Source organism: Pan paniscus, chromosome 5 (assembly GCF_029289425.2).
Source record: "Pan paniscus chromosome 5, NHGRI_mPanPan1-v2.0_pri, whole genome shotgun sequence".
In the NCBI taxonomy this organism is placed as follows: Eukaryota; Metazoa; Chordata; class Mammalia; order Primates; family Hominidae; genus Pan; species Pan paniscus.
Window position 1 is genome coordinate 75,283,222 of NC_073254.2, and position 21,965 is coordinate 75,305,186.

Sequence of the window (21,965 nt, forward strand, 5' to 3'; positions counted from 1 at the left end):
AGCTTTATGAAACATAGACATATACTTTCATTTTTATCAATTAATGAAATTACATACTTGCTAAACTAAACATCTGTTGTGTTGCAAGTGCTAGGGATGCAGTTACCACTCACAGTCCAGTGGATGTAAGTAGTAACTACGTTAGCTCAGAGAAAAATTTCAGAAGAAATGGAGCCAACAGTTCCTTAAATGAAGTTTGTATTCTGTCAGCAAAAGGTTAGCAGATGGGTTTGCCACTTTAAAGAGCTTTGGAATAGCTTTATTACTTCATATCCTTAACATGAAGAGATGCATGCTCTTTTTGTAAATGCTAATTGTTTTAAAAGTTGAAAAGAAAACCTTTGGAAAACTCAGAAATCTTCCTTGAAATAATTTTACTCAGAGCATTGGCCTCTCCCTGGTTTAGGAATCATTCTTGCCAGAGATTCAATCTCGAAAGTAAATTGGAGGTGGGAAGGGGAGGATGGGAGAACTCAAATCATCGAGCACATGTGTTCCAGAAAACTGGAGCTATGGAAAATTTCTACCTGATGTGCTGTCATTGTGTTTTGTGGAATTGGCAGAAGCTGTATAGTCAGTCAATCATTCTGTGCCTATTGTTTCAGTAATGCCGCCTAAAAGGAAAATTTTAAGAAAATGTCTGATGAAAGACTGATGTAGTAACTTTACCCTGGGAGCCAGAGGGAATTACTAGATGATTTTAATTAGGGGTGTGGTTAATTTTCATTTTGAAAATTTCACTCTGACCTTGGTATAAATTAGGGAAGGGGCAAGAATGGCAGCAGAAACAACAGTGGAGATGTATTAATAGTTTAGGGAAAAGGAAATGAAGACTGAAATTAAGATGAAGGGGTAGATGTGAAAATCTTTCCTATATGGACTTAACAGATATCTAGAATATTTTGCTGTTACTGAGGTGTTTTTTGTTTGCCTCTATTAGAAAGCATACTATATAGATTGACAGAAGTGACTGAAAAAGCCCACTCTGTCTGCTCTGTTTTCAGAGAACTGACTTTTGAAATGTCTAGATAAATTATTTAAATCATTTTAGAACACAGCTTTGGTTCTGAGACATGAAATCTCTTGAACAATGAAAATGGCATTTTGTAACAGGATTTGACATTAACAGATAAAGGATGTATTAAAGTATTAAAGTGTTTTGTTTATAGAATTTGATAACCTTGATAACATCTTATATGTTACATATATGTTGCTTAGTATTTTTTTAATACTTAGTACTTAGTATTTTAATACTTAGTATTTTTCAGGGATACTGAAAGTCTGTTGATTGTGCTAAAACTGCAGCAGATTAATTGTCTCACTTTATTGTATTTTAAATTAGTAACTGTCGACATGTTGACTCTTGTACAAAATTGGGAAAGCTTCTCCATTATTATTAGAATATGGCACTTTGGTCAACTTTTTTTCAAAAATGTAAAAGATATTTTTAGATGATAGTTTTATTTGCATAATATAAAAATTAGATTTGATTAATTAAATGTTTTCCATTTTTAGGAAATTGTAATTAATGTATGAAAAAAATTAAAAAGAGAGGATACACTATATAAACCCAAAAGACATCTTTCAGTTTGTTGCTCGTCTTAAGGTTCTTTTCTGTGAATTGTTAAATGATTGATTAGTAAAATATGAGAACCATTTTGATCATAATTGAATCTTGAAGAGAATTATCTTTTATTTTTGTTTTGATGTTTTACCTCAAGCTATCTGATTACTTTGAATGAATGTCTTTAATTTCCTTGTGTCAAATTCTTATAAAAAGACATTCTCTTAAGAACAGAGAAGAAAATAGAGATACATAGATATATAATTAATATTATTGTAATAAAATAGATCATAAATTCACATTTTGATGATATGCTGTCAAGATGGTACACAGTATTGGCTCTGACTTCTTATTTCCTAGCTCAATTTGAGGTCATATTTCAATATTAAATACTTTGAGTTGCTTCTGTATACTTAAAAGATATCCTTGGTTCCTTATAGTCATGTGGCTGACAGAATAAAGTACATACACTTCTGTATGTAACCGGTTTCACAGTGGCTTAGCTATAAATCAGAATTTATCTTCCCAATTTATTCATCATCTTAGGACTCGGTGCTACAAGATTGGTTGTTATACAATTTTACATTTAGAAGTTTTTCCTTTTTTATTTACAAAGATAATAGTCTCATAAGTGAATGCTTTTTCATGACTCAGGACATTCCCTTTTACTCTCTGTTTTGCTCACCTTTTTCTTTACTTTTAAACTTAGTGACATACCCTATGTCCTTAGAACCGTGTAGCTAGCTTTGATCACGTAATGTGTCAGGTTTTTATATAATTTCTTGATTTGAAAAAAGAGAAATAGAACCTTATATTTTTAAGTATTGCCTCCCTATCTGCCCTTCAGCTCGTTTTACATTTAGTATTCAAATATGTTCGGTGTTCGGCCTTTGCTGTTTTTACTAATTTTCTTCCCTGTTTTTAGTTAACAGCCAGGTCCTTGCCTGCTGTGCAGTCTGATGAAAGACTTCAGCCTCTGCTCAATCACCTCAGGTAATCTAAAGGCACAGCCTTGTTATGCTCATAAATCCAAGTGCAGTAAAGTGAATAAAGTATATTAAAGTGGTGAAACCCCTTCAATTACTAAAACTTATTTTGTTTTCTTGCTTTCATTCCATTATTCAAATTGAAGTTCTTAATACCATGTACTTGTTACCCTTGACTTTAGGGCACTGTAGAAAGCTCTTTTAATTCAACAACAGTGTGCTGAACTGCTTGATAAGTTTAAGTTAAATGAGTAGAGATAACTAACTTTACAGAAAGATCTCAGATGAATGAGCTATTTACGTAAATACAAGGTTAAGGCATACTTTTATTGAGGATAGATGAGTTAGATGGAGTTTGTTTCTAAATACAAAAATAATATAGTCTCATTATTTAAAAAATAAAGTTAGAAAATACAGGAAAGGAAAAGGAAAAACCTATCATTACTACTCAGAAATAATATTTATCTTTTCTATGTTTTTAATTTTAATTTTAATTTTTTATTTTTTGAGATGGAATCTTGCTCTGTCGCCCAGGCTAGAGTGCAGTGGTGCGCTCTCCGCTCACTGCAACCTCCGCCTCCCAGATTCAAGCAATTCTTGTGCCTCAGCTTCCCAAGTAGCTAGGATTACAGGTGTGGGGCACCTCGCCTGTTTAATTTTTGTATTTTTAGTAGAGACAGGGTTTCGCCATATTGGCCAGACTGGTCTCGAACTCCTGACCTCAGGTGATCCACCTGCCTCAGCCTCCCAAAGTGCTGGGATTACAGGCATAAGCCACCGCACCCTGCCCTTTCTATGTTTTTGTTGTTGTTGTTGTCGTTGTTGTTTTTTACTTAGTGTTGAAATTATAGTTTATGTGACTATTTTTTCCATTTTTATAAATATTGTAATATTTTTTCCCTTAGTATTAAAATCTTTCTAAAAACATTATTGTTAGTGACTACATTATATTTTCTTGTATATCTGTACTATAGCATATTTATCTCCCTTTGGGAAGCTTTAGACCATTTCCAGTTTTTTATTCCTACTATAAAATAATGCTATATGTTAACCTTTATTTGTATTTTAGATCATTTTCTTAGGGTAGGTTTTCAGAATTGGAATTACTTTGTCAAAGGGTGTGAACCATTTTAAAGATTTAAGTGTATATGTATATTTCTTTTTCAAAATCTTATTCTACCTATACACTCATATTTGTATAAGACTGCCATGTAACTATACTCTGAACAAGATAGGGCAGTCAAAACAGTTGCTAATAGGTTAGATATAGAGATACTGTTGTGATCCTGTGCATTTTGTTGGTAATAATAATTCATTTTCCTTATTTTTGAGGTGGGATTAACTACCTGTATTCTTTGCTCACTTATTGATAGCATCTCCTGATCTTATTTGCTTTTACATACTTTAAAGGATAGTGACTCTTTGTTGTATTTGTTACATACTTTTTTTCTAAAATTCTAAAATTGTATTAGTCAACATACCTACATTTTCAGGTTTTATGTAGTCAAGCACCAATAGTGTTTTCCTTTATGGTTTTGAAAAATTCTTTTTAAAGTTCTCTTTCAGAAGTGTGGATAGATTTTTACTTTCACCAGAAAGTTTTAGTTTTAGTTTTCTTTTTCTTTCTTAGTATTTCTTTATTTTTCCTTTCTTTCTTCCTCCCCTCTCCACTTTCCTTGCCTTTTCTTCCTGCTCTCCAGTAACTGTTCCTTCCCAGACAGCTTTTTAACCTTTGTATAATTGTTTTGTTGGGTTACGAAGAAGTCGTAACCTTTGTGTAATTGTTTTGTTGGGTTGATCAAGTCTAATATTTCAGCAGGGACTGAATAGCATACATTTTTATGTATAACAACATTTATACATGATTGTTAAATTTACTAGAGCTCTGTGTTAGTGAGTTAAGAACCTCAGAAATTATTTTTGAGTCTCTTGCTTAATGCCCACCTGCCGCATTCAACTCTGTTGGCAATTTTATCTCTTAAGTATATCTCTGGCTATCATAGCATCTTGTCTGCTTGCTTTGCCCTTTCTGATATATTTCACATCATTGCCATATGTGTTTATATTATTCATTGGCTTAAGACCCATCTCTGCCTCTCCAATTTCATTCTGGAGGAAGTCCAAGCCTGGCATAAGAGGTCCTTCTGGAAGAGGCCTGGGCTGTCTGTCTCTTTGGACTCCTGTTTTAACACTGAGATCCTAGTTTCACCAAATGCCATGAAGTTCCTTTAACACAACATGCTTTTTGCTCACTCACCTCTACGGCGTTACAAATATTTTTCCTTCTGCCACTTCTATTTATGTAAATTTGTAGATATATAATATATATAATTTTAAAACATTTTAAATGTATTTAATATAATTTTAAGGTATTTTAAATGTATTTAATATAATTTTAAAACATTTTAAATATATAATATAAATATATATTTTAGAAATATATATTTGAAATATATTGTAGATGTATATAAATATGCAAATCTATTTATATTCTCCTCATGCTCCACTTTTATAACAACTTTTGCTTGTCTTTTAAAACTCATCTCAAACATTACCTCTTCTGATAAGTTTTCCCTGACCATTAATTAGTTCACCTCCGTAGTCTGAATTGGAAGTCTTTTATAGATATTTTCATAATATCCCATGCCTTCCTCTGTATTACAGAATTTGTGATATTGTTATTGTTTGTTTACTATTTGATTTCTCCATTATAGTATGCTTGAAAGCTTGTAAAGTGATGTTCATATTTGTATTTTCAATAGCAGAGACAGTATCTGGTGTGAGATAGGTATTATATGTTTTGTTGAATGAATGAATACAAGTTATATTAGTGAAATTTTCTTGTTTTTTCTGCATAAAGTTTTTATAATTTATAAATCATACTGTCAAAATTTTTTTCCTAGAAAACCACTGGTTCAAAAGGTAAAAACCTAAAGGGTAGAATCTAGCTTCTAGTTAATCTCACAGTTGATTCTGAGAGATAATGTTGGATTCTCCTTCCTCCATCTGAGTATGGTAATTGCCAGCTAGAATTTAGATTAACTGCTGACACATCTCTTTGAGTTCTTGAAAGTTGCACAAACTGTACATTCATTTAAGGGCTTTTATTCTCTGTGGATTTCACTCATGACTGGTTGCTAGGCAACCAGGACTAGATGCTACATGTAATGTGCACCCACTGCTGTTGCTTTATTATTATTATTAAACAAAACGGTTTCTCATTTTATTACCATGTCAGAGACATGTATATGTCGGGTGGCAGCTGATGTGCATAGTTTGACACTTCCTTTTCTACAAAGTAACCTTGTGATAACGCCTTTCAAGAATATTGAATTGTTGCTTTTGCTTGTCTAAATGTAATGTTTTTATTTTATCTTCCTTATGCTTAGTTCTAAATAGGAAATAATATTATTTGGTTTGAGAGATTTTAATAATAATTTTGTTAGAAAAAATTGATTTGCATGAACTGTGTAATTTAAATGTTACCTAGAGGTGGATGGAAATTAGGAGGTTGATACCGAGATCATTATTAGGTCTAATTTTGTTTATTGCCTCTAATGAGGAAAGAGGAATGATGAGTAGCATTTTAATTAAATTTGTCAATAAAACTAATTTGGGAGATAATACAAATACCTGTAAAAATTGAAGTAGCAATACAGAGAAATTCTCAAATCATTTTACAGGATTTAGAGACTCAAAGAGAATTAAGGTAACACTGCCAATCAAATAATCTAGAATATCGCTTAACAATATATATTATTTTGAGACTGCAGAAGTGATGTGTCCAAACTGTTTTAGTTGAATCCAATTCTCAAGTACAGAAAAACATCGTGCTTCAATATCTTATGGCAGTACAACTGTGTTTTTAATTCATTAGTATCGTCCATTCACTCATTAATTACTTAGTGCCCGTTATGTGCTTAGAATTTAAAGAAAACACACAATCTCTGTTTTCAGGGAGTTGGGTTTGATTTCATTTGAGAGATAGGCACTTGAACAAGTTATAAAATTTGTATCATTTTCTATCAGAATTAAATACAATGTACATAATTTTGTTAATTGAACTGTCTCCCTCGTGGAATTATCTCCTCAAGTAATCGGGCCATAACTTAATTGTTTTGGTTTCGGTGCATTCTAGCACAGTGGCTCACAGCGGGAGCTCAGATTGGAATGAAATTTATTCTTTTTTTGTTGTTTTATTCTTAGTCAGCTTTCTCAGGCTGAATGGACTGAACTGTAATCTCACTTGAGGGATAATATTGTCATTAACTAAGAAGGAGAATAAAGAAAGGAAGACAAGGCAATTAGGGAATGAATATGATTGCTTAGATGGTAATTTCAGTAGTTTCAGACATTTTAAGCTTGAGATACCTGTGGGGTCCTATGTGGGGGATGTTTAGTAAGCAGTTGAATACAGACCCACAGTTGAAGAGTGAGGTTTACATCAGGGAGACATTTGCTAATCATCACTGTGCAGGTCTTGGTTAAAATAAAGGGAATGGTTGAGATCACTCAGGAAGAGAGTATAGAGAGACAAGAAAAGGGTGAAGGGTTCTGAATTGAACCCACAGAATATCAGTGTTTAAATGACTTGTGATGGGCAGTGCGGGAGTTGGGATATGAGAAACTGGTAAAAATACCAGGGAGGAGCCTTGAACAAAAAAGGATAGTAGTATGATGGGTGCTAATGGTATGGATACAAGTCCAAGTCTTATGAGGATTTGAGGAATAAATAAGAAATGAGGCTGTGGAGATATAGGGAGTAGGCTACTCTTGGTAGAGCTTAATTCTGAGGACATGTAAGGAAGAAGGACTGCATCTGTGAGCTTCATGGTTGAAGAAAGTGTTTTATTTTTTCCTTAAGATTGGTAAGATGAGCATATTTACAGGTTAAGGCAGAAATGAGTAGTATGGGAGTAAGAGGGAATAATTGAAGGGACAATGTTTTAGGAGGGGTAGAAGGGGATAGGCCAGGAAATCAAACTGACTGGAGTTTAAAAAGTACTTTCCAATCTAGCTTTTTGGTGCATACTCAGAACAATCCAGTGTGGATGGTAGATAGTTATTTATCATAATCCCTATTTTACAGGTTGGTGATGGAGCCTCATGATGTTCTCATTAAGAAAACCTAATTTTTCTTTCTTTCTTTTTTTTTTTTTTTTTGAGACAAAGTCTCACTCTGTCGCCCAGGCTGGAGTGCAACGGCATGGTCTCAGCTTACTGCAACCTCCTCCTCCTGGGTTCAAGCGATTCTTCTGCCTCAGCTTCCTGAGTAGCTGGGACTACAGGCATGTGCCACCACATCCAACTAATTTTTTATTTTTAGTAGGGATGGGGTTTCATCATGTTGGCCAGACTGGTCTCTAACTCCAGACCTCAGGTGTTCTGCCTGCCTCGGCCTCCCAAAGTGTTGGGATTACAGGTGTGAGCCACTGTGCTCACCGTGCACCAGCCAAGAAAACCTGGTTTTTCTAATGAAAAATACTGCCTTTCCCTCTCCTCAAAAGAGATGAATTAATTATTTCATAAGACTATACCATTTTTCAAAATTGATACCAGAAACTTTTCTATTGGAAGAAATAAACTTACTTAGACTTACAATAATATAAAGTTTAGAGAGAATTTGTATAAATCATTATTTCTGCTTTCACCAAATTGCATATGATTAGATATGTAATCTAAGGAGCCTGCATCTCATTGTGGCTTTACTGTCATTCTCATGGTTATATATCACTGCATTTTCTAGGGTGAATTATATCGTTCACTGATTTGGTAGTTTGGAGATACATAAAGGTCTTGGAATATGTTTCCATGAATGTAGAAGTTTATTGTAAATAAGTATCTTTGCTATCCTAATGATGGTACCATGGGATAATATTTATAAAAATGGCATTAGGCTAGCAAGTGTGCATGATAAAGATGCTTATTTTTATTTATTATCTCACTTATAAATATGAAGTATAAATAGGTACAACTAGAGAGGAAAACTTGCAGCCCATATTATATATGTGATAACTTTTAGTTGTATGATTGAGAATTTTTCCCCCTTAAAAATAACACCTACAGTGTATGTATCTTCCTCCTTTATCCCTTGACTTCAAGATATGAAGTGCATTGGGGGACAGCATATTATAAGTTACTGTAATAGTTGCTATTATTGGCTGGACGCGGCGGCTTATGCCTGTAATCCCAGCACTTTGGGAGGCTGAGGCAGGCAGATCACTTGAGGCCAGGAGTTCGAGACCAGCCTGTCTCTACTAAAAATACAAAAATTAGCCCACTGTGGTGGCACGCACCTGTAATCCCAGCTGCTCAGGAGGCTGAGGCAGGAGAATCACTTGAACCTAGGAGGCAGAGGTTGTAGTGAGCCAGGATCGCGCCACTGCACTCCAGGCTGGGCAACAGAGCAAGATTCTGTCTCAAAAAAAAAAAATTGTTATTATTTAATGTTTTGTCATTAAAGAATAACTCATTTTTTAAATGTGTATTTGTCACACCACAATTTTGTGAGCATATTTCAGCCCAAGAATGAATTAGAAATCAAACAAAGATAAAGCAAGCTAAGACAAGTATTACTTATAGTAAATACTTGGACTGCATCATATGGATTAACTTTTAGTGCATACTGATTTTGTAAGCAGATGTTTATACAAACTGTTATTTTAAAATCATTTAAAGTAATAAAAGCATCTTCCTTCAGTTGGTATTATTACTACTTTTGTAAAATTCCTTTTCCGAAGGCAGTACATTTTGTTAATATGCACACATTTCTACTTATTTTTCTAAAGAATATGCTTTCACAAATTTTTTATCAGACATGTAATCTCTGTAAGAAAGCTTTTCTTACTGTCCAAAGTGGTACAGCTATCATTGTTTTCTTTTTGAATTAGTTCTCATTTTGAAATCAGAAAATTGTGTGGGCATTCATGTGTCTGTTGTGGTAAATATGAAAATAAACGCCAGAAAATGGTTTAGTAGATAGGGGCTTCATCAGTTGAGGGCTGAAATGAAAGCCTCATTAGCCTGGTCCACATGCTTCATTTGTTTGTTAGTTCTTTCTCATCACCCGTTTCCAGTCTCTGGCAGTACCTTGAACATTTATTTCCTTTTCTACATGCAGCAGCACAAGCTTTTAGTTCACTGATTATAGTGAAGGTTTTCCAGGTGCTGTGTAAGATATTAATAAATTAGAATATATTGTTTTCCATTGTCACCTTTGAATTACAATTTTTTCACATCTGTATGGAAAATGTTAATGCCTTCTTAGAGGTATACTTGTGAATAGTCAGCATTTTGTTAGAATCAGCCCGTTGTGTTAAGGGCACTATAATTGGTACTGATTATGTACAAAAGAACTAATAGATGTGGTCCCTTAACTCAAGATGCTTATATTTTTAAGGGGAAAGAGGACCAAAATTTATAAATAGTCCCCCCCTCCCCACCCACACACATACCCAAAGCTGCACTGGAATAGTTGCTGCAAGTTAAGTAGATAGTAAAGAGAGTGATAGGAAGTCTTATGAGAAGCAGTATCTGCATGTGGATTATGTTACAAATTTAATGTCATTTAATGTTTTTGGTAAAATGTATAGTCACAATATATAAAATCACCTCCCTCCCTAATGCAACCAACATAAGCTTCTTTTGTGAACTTGATGCATACTTTAATTATAAAGTGGTTAACTTTTAAAATTTTCACTTAATATGTTATAACTAGGTAATAAAGTAAAAAAATTGATTTTCATGACTCCAATTTTAAGTATCTGCATAATAGTCAATCAAGAATAGATATATCTACTTTTACTTAGCCATTGTCATTTTATCAGATATGTATAGCTTTTGGGATTGAATAAACCTGTGGCAAAAAATTATAGAATGTGAACAGTTTCTGTGTATTCAGCCAAAGTAACTGAGAAGAAATACTGTAGTAACTTTATGTAGAAGGAATTGCATCATAGATGTTTTCCAGCAGATCAGATGGAGATAAGAACAAAGAACAGCAGCCGCCTAGGTGGTGTATAGCTTTGAAAATACAGGGAAGTTCATTAGTCTAAAAATGCCATCTTGCCCAAGTGAGAAAGTGGCAGATTTCTTAACAAGTGAACGAGTGACTTGAAAAAGGTGGAATTGAGGAAGCCAAATGTTAAAGCTTATTAGCGTGTGTAGATTAGAGCCTTTATACCCATTTTTTCAAACAATCCCTTAGAATATTTAAAAATCACTCATGTCATATGTCTGTGTGCATAAGTACATTGCATATATATTCCCTGATATTTAGCAATGACACTAGCATTTTTATATAAAGAAAATAAAAAGTGACAAGTGTATTTGTTTTCTATTCCAACCTTAACAAATGCCACATATTTAGTGGATTAAAACAATGCCCATTTATTATCTCACAGTCTGTAGGTTAGAAATCGGACATGGGTCTTGCCAGGCTAAAATCAAGGTGTCAGCAAGGCTTATATTCCTTACTGGAGGCTCTGGGGAAGAATTTACTTCCAAGGTTATTTAAGTTGTTGGAGATCCTGTTTTTATGCTGGCTGTCAGTTGAAGCCTGGTCTTTCCTCCTAGAGGCTGCCCACATTCCTTCTCATGCTTTCCATGATTTCCTAGAGGCCTCTGAAGTCCTTGCCTGTGGGTCCCATCTCAGAGCCTTCCCATGCTTCAGATCTCTCTAACTTATGCTGCTGTGTCACACTGCCTCCAACCTGAGAAAGTTTTCTGCTTTTAAAGGCCCATGCGATTAGATCAGACTACAGGGATATCCAGGATAATCTTTTCATCTAAGATCCTTAACCTTAATTACATCTGCAGAGCCCCTTTTACCATGTAACCTAACACATTCAGAGGATCCAGGAATTAGAGCATATGTGGAGGGTCACTGATTTGGCCTCTTATAGTGAAGGTTTTCTTTTGAGGTGGGAGTATGGAGTGAAAACAGCTTTTTGTATCACTTTTCATCAATTTTACACGTAAGTCACCATTCTTAATTTATGTAGAATACTAACGTTTCCTGGAGTTTTGTAGTTAATTTACTTTACTAGTTTAATATATCTTAAAGTTGAAAAAAGGTATAAGAAATGAGTTCTTAACAGAAATATAAAAAGTTACTGATTTTCTTTTTAATGCTATTGAAGGAAGATAGAAAAATCTTTCTTGTCTTATCAACCAGCTACCTAGAACAAGGCAAATAAACACTGCTGTAAATAGTAGACTTTGTAAAGAGGTTACATATAGTGGCTGAGATGTACTGAGGTACTTTGTGTGAGAGCTGTTCAGTAATACATGCTCACACACCTTTTAGCATTCTAAGAGTTTGTTTTATTTATTGTTTATTGAACACATATTAAAGGAACTCTTACTGGTTGCCTCACATGATGTTAGGTTCTAGGGATACATTTATTTCTGCCTTTGTAGGACTGAATAGTTATCAGTAAAAAGAGAAGTTTAACTAAAGTAATTATAATAAATCATGATGACTCTTGGCATAGTGGAGGTATGTGATTATATGAGAGCACGTAGCATCCTGGAAATAATGAAACTTCGCTTGTCACAGTGGTCTTGTAGCTTATCTCCAACCAGACATTGTAGATTTCCCTTAGTCCTCTGACTCCAAAGTTTCTCAGGAATTTCTGGATTGTGGATACAGGATACTGGGAGCCTTGTATGTATGCAGTAAGTCAAGAACCAAGATACCACTGGAAAGTAAAATTTATGATTTCTTATGCTTTTTTAATAGTTTTAATATCTGCAGTTGTTAAATTTCCTATTCTTCACTCATTGGGTTTCTTTAAAACATTGATCACTCTCTGGTTAAGTTACAAAGGAAAATTAGTGATTTTACACTGTGTTAGTCATGAAACACTAACAGTGCAAAATATTAATGATGTTATGGGAAATAATATTCTTAAAAGGCCTGAGAAAGCATTGTGGCAGTATTGGTGATGTATTAGCAACAAAAAGCAACTTGTTGAATGCTATGTAATAGAACTTTCTGTGATGATGGAAGTGTTCTATACCTGTACTGTTTAATCCAGTAGCCAATAGCCACTTACAGCTATTGAGCATTTGAAACATGGCTAGTGCTACTAAAGAACTGAGTTTTAAATTTTATTTAATTTTAATTAATTAAAATTTTAATTTCAGCAACCAATTTTAGTTAATGGTATCTGTATTTGATAGTGTAGTTCCATATTGTATTGGAAATTTATTTAAATAATTACATATTTTTTAAAAATCATAGTAGTGGGGCTTAGAGTTTCAAATCTGAGGTAGCCCTGGAAAAGCTATATGTATGGAGCTGTTATAAGCAACTGTGGCCACTGAAGGTCATGAGGCTCCTAAGTCAGGGCAGCTCTCACATCTACTGGTGGGGATTTTGCCTCTGTACCTGAATGAGCTGTCCACCTGTGCAGGACTGTGTAAGGACTCCATGGAAGAGGAATACTTGAAGCTGCCCAGCTAGCAAGCTGTGATTCCTGTCCTGGATCTTTCCAAGTAAACTGATGCCACAAGGGGTCTATGGCATAGTCATGTGAGTCTAAATGTTTAGTTAACCTAAGAGCACCCCCTGGCATTCCAGAACCAATTAACCTTTATTTACTCAGAGTAAACACAAAACAAAATTAATAAATTGAGCTGAGGAAAGGCAGACTACCAAGACTCACCAAAAGTTTAATGCACTCTCAATTGTTTCTAATTACTATTTGGAAAGTAGTGCTAGAAAGGATAATACAAGATGAATTTTAAATGCCCACTTTTAGTAGCGGTATCTTGGTTCTTGACTTACTGCATACATACAATCTACCAGGAACAGTCATCAAATGTGTACAGTGGTGGAAACAAACAAAAATGTGTATAGCGGTGCATCTTCTCAGGTCTTATTGAGGTGTGTCCTTAATCATCCAATGTAAAGTCACCCTCACAAGTGCTTTATCATATTTTCTCACTATGTTATGTTTTCTTCTCAGCAACATCACTAGTTGGAATGATCGTTTTAATTTGTTTGCTTGTTCAGTATTTTTTTGCCTAGGGTATGAGCTCCATTAGATGAAGGAATTTGGCCATCTTGTGTACCACTGTCTCCCCATTACTTATAAGAATGGCATAATAGGACCTCAGTAAACACTTGAATGAATGAATAAATGAATGAATGGATGAGTGAATTATAGAAACTGTCAGGTTAAAAAATTTTACCTTTAATTCCGTTTTCCAAGCTGCTAAATATTGAGACTGAATGAGATGGTAATTTGGACAAAAAGCTGATGGATTTTCTGTTATTTCCAAAGGGTAACTATGATAAGAAATGCTTTTTGTCTTTGTAGAAATGTACTGCTGTTTTTATCTTTTGTTTTGGGACATAGGACTCTTCTTTATGCAATCAGGAACTAATCATGGAGGACAGAGAGTACTTTCTATTCCTCTGTGTGATCTCAGAAGTGCTCCCTCTTTTTCTTACCAATGACATTATCGGGGAACCTGCCCTGATATTCACGTAGGTTCTTTTCTATTTTCCTTAAGCGTCGGCCAGCTTGAGAAATAAAGGGACAGAGTACAAAAGAGAGAAATTTTAAAGCAGGGTGTCCGGGGGAGACATCACATGTCGGTAGGTTCCGTGATGCCCCACAAGCCGCAAAAACCAGCAAGTTTTTATTAGGGATTTTCAAAAGGGGAGGGAGTGTGCAAATAGGTGTGGGTCACAGACATTAAGTACTTTACAAGGTAATAGAATATCACAAGGCAAGTGGAGGCTGGGCGAGATCACAGGACCACAGGACCGAGGTGAAATTAAAATTGCTAATGAAGTTTTGGGCACCATTGTTATTGATAGCATCTTATCAGGAGACAGGGCTTTTAAGATCAACCGGTCTGACCAAAATTTATTAGGCGGGAATTTCCTCTTCCTAATAAGCCTGGGAGTGCTATGGGAGACTGGGGTCTATTTCACCCCTGCAGTCTTGACCATAAGAGATGACTACGCCCGGGGGGCCATTCATAGGCATTTATATCACAGTAGTGGAGCTGGTGAATACCACTCTTGGAGCTGAGGTGTGATGATCCATCTTCTGCTAACAATCAGTGCCACAGCATGAAAAGATTATTATTATTTTTCTTAACCAGCTAATCTTGCCATGAGACCCATAAATCCACTTTCATGTAATTTCTGCTTTTTGTTTTCAACTCTGAGTTTCAACACTCAAAAACAATTCCCTGTTGAGTACCTAAGTGCTCATATTGATATTCGTGGTACATTGAACAGGACTTAAATTTCTGTTGTTTCTACAAAGTCCAGGAGTAGGTCTGCCTTTCACTACAATTCACAGATCAGATGTGTGCAGATGCATCTGTTTCAGATTTATCCTTTTATATATCCATGGTATTTTTGCGCTGTACATTAGATGTTTGTGAGACAGTATTTGGGGGAAACTCTAGTTTAGTGTGGATATGATTAATTATGCCTTGCTGTCTTGGTCATTCCCCAACCCCTGCATTCTCCAAAATTAGATTGTTTTCATTGGATTTAAAATGGGATCATTTAAATTTGGTTGTGTAAATATGTGTTTTGTATGTTTTGAAAGTCTTAACCTTTCTCTTTTCAGCCTATAAATTATTGAAATTCTGTTAGCTTTATAATTTTCTGTTTACTGTGATTTTAAGCTATATTGGAAAACTAGCCATGCTGGCCTCTTATGTTTAATGAGCGAGATAATATGAGAGGGAAAATTTCCTCAGGTGCGACTGTGTTTTAATTAAGTTTTATGTAAGTTTATTGAACAAATGCAACCATTAAAAGATGCTTTTGGCTGGGCACGGTGGCTCATGCCTGTAATCCCAGCACTTTGGGAGGCTGAGGCGGGCTGATCACCTGAGATCAGGAGTTCAAGACCAACCTAACCAACATGGAGAAATCCCGTCTCTACTAAAAATACAAAATTAGCCAGGCATGGTGGCACATGCATGTAATCCCAGCTACTCGGGAGGCTGAGGCAGGAGAATCACTTGAACCGGGGAGGCAGAGGTTGTGGTGAGCCGAGATCGTACCATTGCACTCCAGCCTGGGCAACAAGAGAAAAACTCCGTCTCAAATTAAAAAAAAAAAAAAAAAAAAGATGCTTTTATATATTTTGTGTATCATGAATTCTCTTATAGCAGAATATATAATTTAAGACCATCACCTCAAAACAAAACAAAAACACCAGATTACTTTTGTGTAGGCAGAGTTTGTTATACACAATTGCAAAATTCTGTTTTCTTAGAAGGCACTATTATATGTACACTTAGGTGTTTAGAAACCTGGAGAAAACCTCAAATTTTCATGAAAACAGAAACTTAGCACTATATTATTACAAAGGAAATAGGACTTAAAGGGGTTTTTAAAATTATATTTTAATGGTCTTTGATTAAAGACCTATCTCAGGACCTGCCTAATTTCCTACCGAATTTCTCCCCCACCCCCTGCCCACCTGCCTTTGCTTGTGTTTTTTCTCTAACCTAACCTCTTCATCTATAAACTACTTTTTAGAAATTTTCTTGGCTTTGCTTCTCTTTTCTGCCCCTCCATCTGTTATGTGATAAGCCTTCAGATCCCAAGAAAAAGACTTTATTATTCCAAAATGCTACGCCCTTATCACATTCTTACTTTAAAACCCCTTCAACAACCTTAGCAAACTTTAATCACATACTTTTATGAACCTGGTCAAAATGTCAGAATGTTTTAATATATTCAACATTGTTAAACTACAAATGATAAAAATATTCAAACAACCAGGCCTTTGACTTTTTTTGTGATTATCACATCCTACTTCTAAACCTCCAAGCTTAAATTATTTTCCAACTACAATCTCTAATTCTTCCACTTTACTCCCTAGTTGCTCATTCCTACTGATTGTCATCTTCCTTTCACCCCAGACTTCTATTTCAGTTCCCCAAGATCACCTCCCCCTGTGGCTCTGCAGGCTTCTCTATTCAACCTAGACCTGTTGTCCGGTATTTCAACAACATTCTAATAACATTCTAGAATCCTGTAGTCTGTGTTTCTAAAGCATAGCTCTCTCTATTCAGTGCCATTGTATTGCTCAAAAATCTGTAATGCTCCACATTGCCTACCTTCTCCTCTCACCCTTCATTTAGAAGAGACCTCCGCTCTGCGGGCTTGAGGAACAATTGTTTTGAGCATTGTTGTGGCACTCATCACATTATCCTCCCTGGACTATGTCTGGATCCTTCACTGCTTGGACCCTTCCTTGGTCACAAAGGTGCTTAATAAGTGTATGCTGAGAGATAGGGGGGTTGTACAGGGATTCCTGAAGGTGTGTGTGTGGTGTTTTTTTATTTGTTTGTTTGTTTTAGTAATTAGAATCTTTTACATCCAGATAAGGACAACAACTGGGATGTGGAAAAAAAGTGTCTTATAGAGAGAGAATCTGACAATCTAGTGATATTAGAAAAGTAGTTTGTCCTGGGTTTTATGCATTTATATGGTTCTGTTTCAGTAGTGAAGGTGTTTATTTTGCTGTTACAGTGCAGCAATTGTTACATTTTAGCAAAAATACACTGTATCCTTTTACAATCCAATGTCTTCAGATAGATTTCTAATGTAATTGAATATTCACTGAACCACATCTTTATTGTTTTCACTACTTTTCTATAACTTGAGAAAAGTGATATTTCACCCTTAATGCCTTTCACCTGATACTTTAGCAAATAAATTATGCATAGGGAGTGTAAGTAAATCACTGCAATTCCTTATCCATTACCACACATATTTATGGATGAAAAAAATTGATGCATAGCTTGCCTTGTCTTTTTCCTTTTAAACTTGTGGAAAATTAGTGGCTAAACTGAGAATTAAGGAAATCAAATTCAGATTTTTCAAGATTCTCTGATTAATCAAACATTGGCCTTTATATTTGGCAAAATAGTCGTTAATGACATAATTTGAATTTTGTGACCCATTAAAATGTTCTTCGGTCTTTTATATTGAAAAAATGGTATTTGTGTTACATCTCACTGTATTCTTTTATGAAACATTAGGAGTAGGAAAGCTTTTATGCTTACTGAATCCCTTATTTAAAAAACTATGTTGGTGACAGTGAATGTCTCTCAAAATAAAGCTGTGAGTATTTTAAATGGACAGAAAACTGTTTTCTGCTGGGTTTGCATGTGTTTATAGATGTTGAAGCAATTAGAAATGTTTTTTGCATTTAAAAATGACTTTCTGTGTTTTCCCAATATAATTACTAAGACATGTTCCCTCATAAAATCGATCATTTTCAAATCATGAAAATAAGAATATATTTTGACAATTCATTAATATAGCAGCTTCATTTATTTGGCAGCAGTATGATAGAAAGCTGGTGCTGAGCTCTGAATGGAGAAGGGCGCGTCTCTTTCCCTGGCTACCTGTTAGGATTCTCCTTTAGAACCATCTTTTGGCACCTCCAGGTAAAAGCCAGTTTCATGAGCCAATGTGAATTGCTTTTAAGGGTTTTTTTATGTTATGGCAGCATTATTTGTTTTTCTTCTACCTTGATTTTTGAGCTTCTGTCAATGTTTCATTATTATGAGGAAAAAACCATTCACCTGGAAACATTGTAAAGATGAGTGAAGAAAATTTATTATCAAAACTTGTATTTTCATAATTTCTTTGTAAGTTTATTCCTGAATTACAGTTTTATTGTTTAGGCTAAATAGTTTTTATCTTGTGGAAAGTGAAATCTTGGCTTGGAAGCACTCAGTCACTCAGGCTAGAAACTGATCTGTTATTCTTGACTTTTCTACCTCCTTCATCAAAGCATATCCATTCTTTTCCAGAAAATTTCCTGAACCCATCTATTGCCTTCCTTTCTCCATCGTTACTACTTTACTCAGGCTCTCACCTTTCCTCACCTGGATGTAACATTGCCTACAGTATTCTTCCAGTTAGTTGCCAGTCCCTCCCCTTTCTAATTATTTCCCCACACTGCTTTGTTTCTCAAGTGTAAACTGGATTATGTCAGTTCTTGCCTCACATCTTTTCATGATTTTTCACTGCCTGCAGAGCATGGGATACAGGCTTCTCACCATCTGCCTTTCTTGTGTTGTATCTAACAATCCCCCTGCCCCCCAGCTATCCTTAACTAGTTCAAATAGGTTTAAGTAGCTGTGATGTTTATTATCACTTCCTCTAATGCAGACATAAGTAAGCCTTTCTGATTATAGATGAGTAGAGGAGAAATGTCATGTCATTCCTAATTCTGATACTTAACATCTTCATTTCTATCATATTCATCCCCACCCCCATGGGTTCCATACTTGCCCACACTAGGCTGGTGGCCTTCTTTCTATTACGTATATGTCTTTTTTATAGAGTTTTTATTTTTTATTTTTGAGACAGGGTCTCAATCCCTCATCCAGGCTGGACTGCAGTGATGTGATCATAAATCACTGCAACCTCAAACTCCTAGGCTCAAGCAATCCTCCCACCTCAGCCTCCTGAGTAGCTGAGACTACAGGTGTGTGCCACCACACCCAGCTAATTTTTTTTTTTTTTTTTTGTAGCAATGATGTCTTGCTATATGTTGCCCAGGCTGATCTCTAACTCCTGGGCTCAAGCGGTCCTCCTGCCTTGGCTTCCCAAAGTGCTGGGAATAGAGGCATGAGCCACTAGGACTGGCCAAAAATATTTTTAGAAGTTTGATGTCTACACAGTTTAAGTCTACTTATATTCTCTCTGTAGGCATTTATACCAATAAAGTCTTTGCATTCATCGTTGCTAGCATTCTCTTGCTTTTTTTCTTTTTTTCCTTGAAATTTAGCCCTTTTGTATATTCTAGTGAGGTGTGGAAGAACAAGCATTTTATACTGTCATTTAGGCAAATGTATATGTCCTCTTTATATGTCTTCTCTTTGTACTTAGTATAGCATGCATTAATCTGGGCTGAGAACAACTTCCTTGCGGCATAGTAATCATTTGGCTTCATTTACTCAATAACTATAATTCTGTTTGTACATCATTTTACCATTTATAGAGGCCTTTCATATTTGTTTATTTGATCTGAACCAATCCTGTTACATCATTGTAATCACCACCTTCAGCTGATAGACTAAGAAGCTGAGACTTATAAGGGTCAATGGCATGGCCTAGTACTTCCCAGCTGGGTGATGGCTCCTCTACAGGATCATGCTGTTGTCTCTCTTACAATCCTGTTATTTCTGTACTTACTGGTCAAGACTGCAATTGCTCTTTGTGCTGGAGTATGCTTTACTGATTTTAATTAGCACTTTGGATACATTATTTCATTTGATTTCCCCAGTATTTCTGTTAATTAGGCAGGGCTGGCATTATTAGTGCCATTTTACAAATAAGGATGATGCAAATCAGAATGGTTAAGTGACTTGTCCCAGTTTGCAGAACTGGGATTTAAAGAACAAAAAACCAGCCGGACGCAGTGGCTCACGCCTGTAATCCCAGCACTTTGGGAGGCTGAGGTGGGTGGACTACGAGGTCAGGAGGTCGACACCATCCTGGCTAACACGGTGAAACCCCGTCACTACTCAAAAATACAAAAATTAGCCGGGCGTGGTGGTGGGCGCCTGTATTCCCAGCTACTCGGGAGGCTGAGGCAGGAGAATGGCGTGAACCCGGGAGGCGGAGCTTGCAGTGAGCCGAGATCGCCCCACTGCACTCCAGCCTGGGCGACAGACAGAGCGAGACTCCGTCTCAAAAACAAACAAACAAACAAACAAAAAAAACCAAGAACGTGTCTTCATACTCCTAGCCTACTGCCATTCCCAATGCCCCATGCTGCCTCTTTGCTCTACTGTAAGACATGTTGGAAAAAGAAATAACATTTTTATTCCTGAGATTTCACTGAAACAATTATCTGCTTATGCTGTGTACTAAAGTCTAAAACATTAAAGTTAAATGGCAGCTATCAATTTAACTTTGCATGAGTTTTATATGCCATGGTGCTACTGAAATTAATGGAATGCACAGAATCCAATAACACATTGTCAGAAAGGTGTTACTCAAGGGAAAGATAATTCAAGGCAAGGGAAAATAATACAAGAGGAGATGTGTTTTAGGATATGGTCTCATAGGGGAAGAAGAAGAATTTTTTCTTCAAGCCCTATAGATTGGAAAGGACCCATGTAACAAAAGACAGATTAATAGGAGAAAAACAAACAAGTTTATTAACATTTTGTATCAGTTTTCTGTGCTTAGAATATCTGAAATTGGGTAATTTATAAAGGAAACAAATTTATTTCTTACAGTTATGGAGAATGGGAAGTTCAAGGTCCAGAGGGTGTACCTGGTGAGAGCTTTCTTGCTGGTAGGGACTCTCTGAAGAGTCTTGAGGTGGTATAGGGCATCGCATGGCGAGGGGGCTGAGTGTGTTAACATGCCAGCTCAAGTCTCTCTTCCTCATTTTGTAAAGCCGCAAGTTTCCTTCCCATGGCAACTCATTAATCTATTAATCCTCTATCCACTAATCCCACATCTCAATACTGCCACATTAGGGATTAAATTTAAACATGAGTTTTGGAAGGGACAGATATTCAAACCACAGCACATGTGTGTGCTATGGAAGACATATGCATGGAAAACATCCAGAAAGTAAGTAGTTCTCAAAAAAGGTGCTTTCAATTCAAGTTTACGTAGCAAATTCAACTAAGAGCAATACATTTCTAGAGAAGTGACATGGCAAAGGAAAAGGACTTTGAGTCTCTGGTGGCAGCAACTTGTGAGAAGGCAAATAAATGGCAGATAAAGACCAGTTGGTAAAGCTTGTTCATATAGTTTCCTCTGGTATCATCTCCACATAATAAGAATCTGAAGTTATCTTCACTGATCAACCTTTGTTCTCACTGGTAAAAGGTGGGCAGGATGACTTTTGTCTTTGTAAATCTGTGTTTTGCTTTTAGGCAGATAGAGGGAGGGCAGAGAGCTTTCCTGAATCTGCTTCTTCTTAAATTGCCTTCGCTCAATAATCCCTCATATTTTGGGGGTGGCATCTTCTGGTTTCCCTCAGTATTAGTCTACCCATTCTGCTCTCAGAGTAATTCTCAGGTCCTTCTTAGCCTGTAGAAGGAGAACTTGCAGGGAGGGGAAATCTGTACCTTTTTTTTTTCCTTTTTTTTGATACAAGGTCTTACTCTGTCACCCAGGGTGGAGCATGATCTCAGCTCATTGCATCCTACACCTCCTGGGCTCAAGCCATCCTACTGCTTCAGCCTCCTGAGTAGCTGGGACTACAGGCACACACTACCATGCCTGGCCAATTTTTGTCTTTTTTGTAGAGACAAGGTTTTGTCATGTTGTTGCTTAGGCTAGTCTTGAACGTCTGGGCTCAAGCCATCTGCCTGCCTCAGCCTCCCAAATTGCTGGGATGACAGGTGTGAGCCAGCTATATTGTGGTTTTGCTTCATAA

At 36.0% G+C, this 21,965-nt stretch overlaps 1 pseudogene; it reads left to right on the plus strand.

Moving 5' to 3' along the window:
• The window catches only part of LOC117978426 (DNA primase large subunit-like), a 281,293-nt pseudogene that overhangs the window by 139,125 nt on the left and 120,203 nt on the right, over window positions 1–21,965 (plus strand).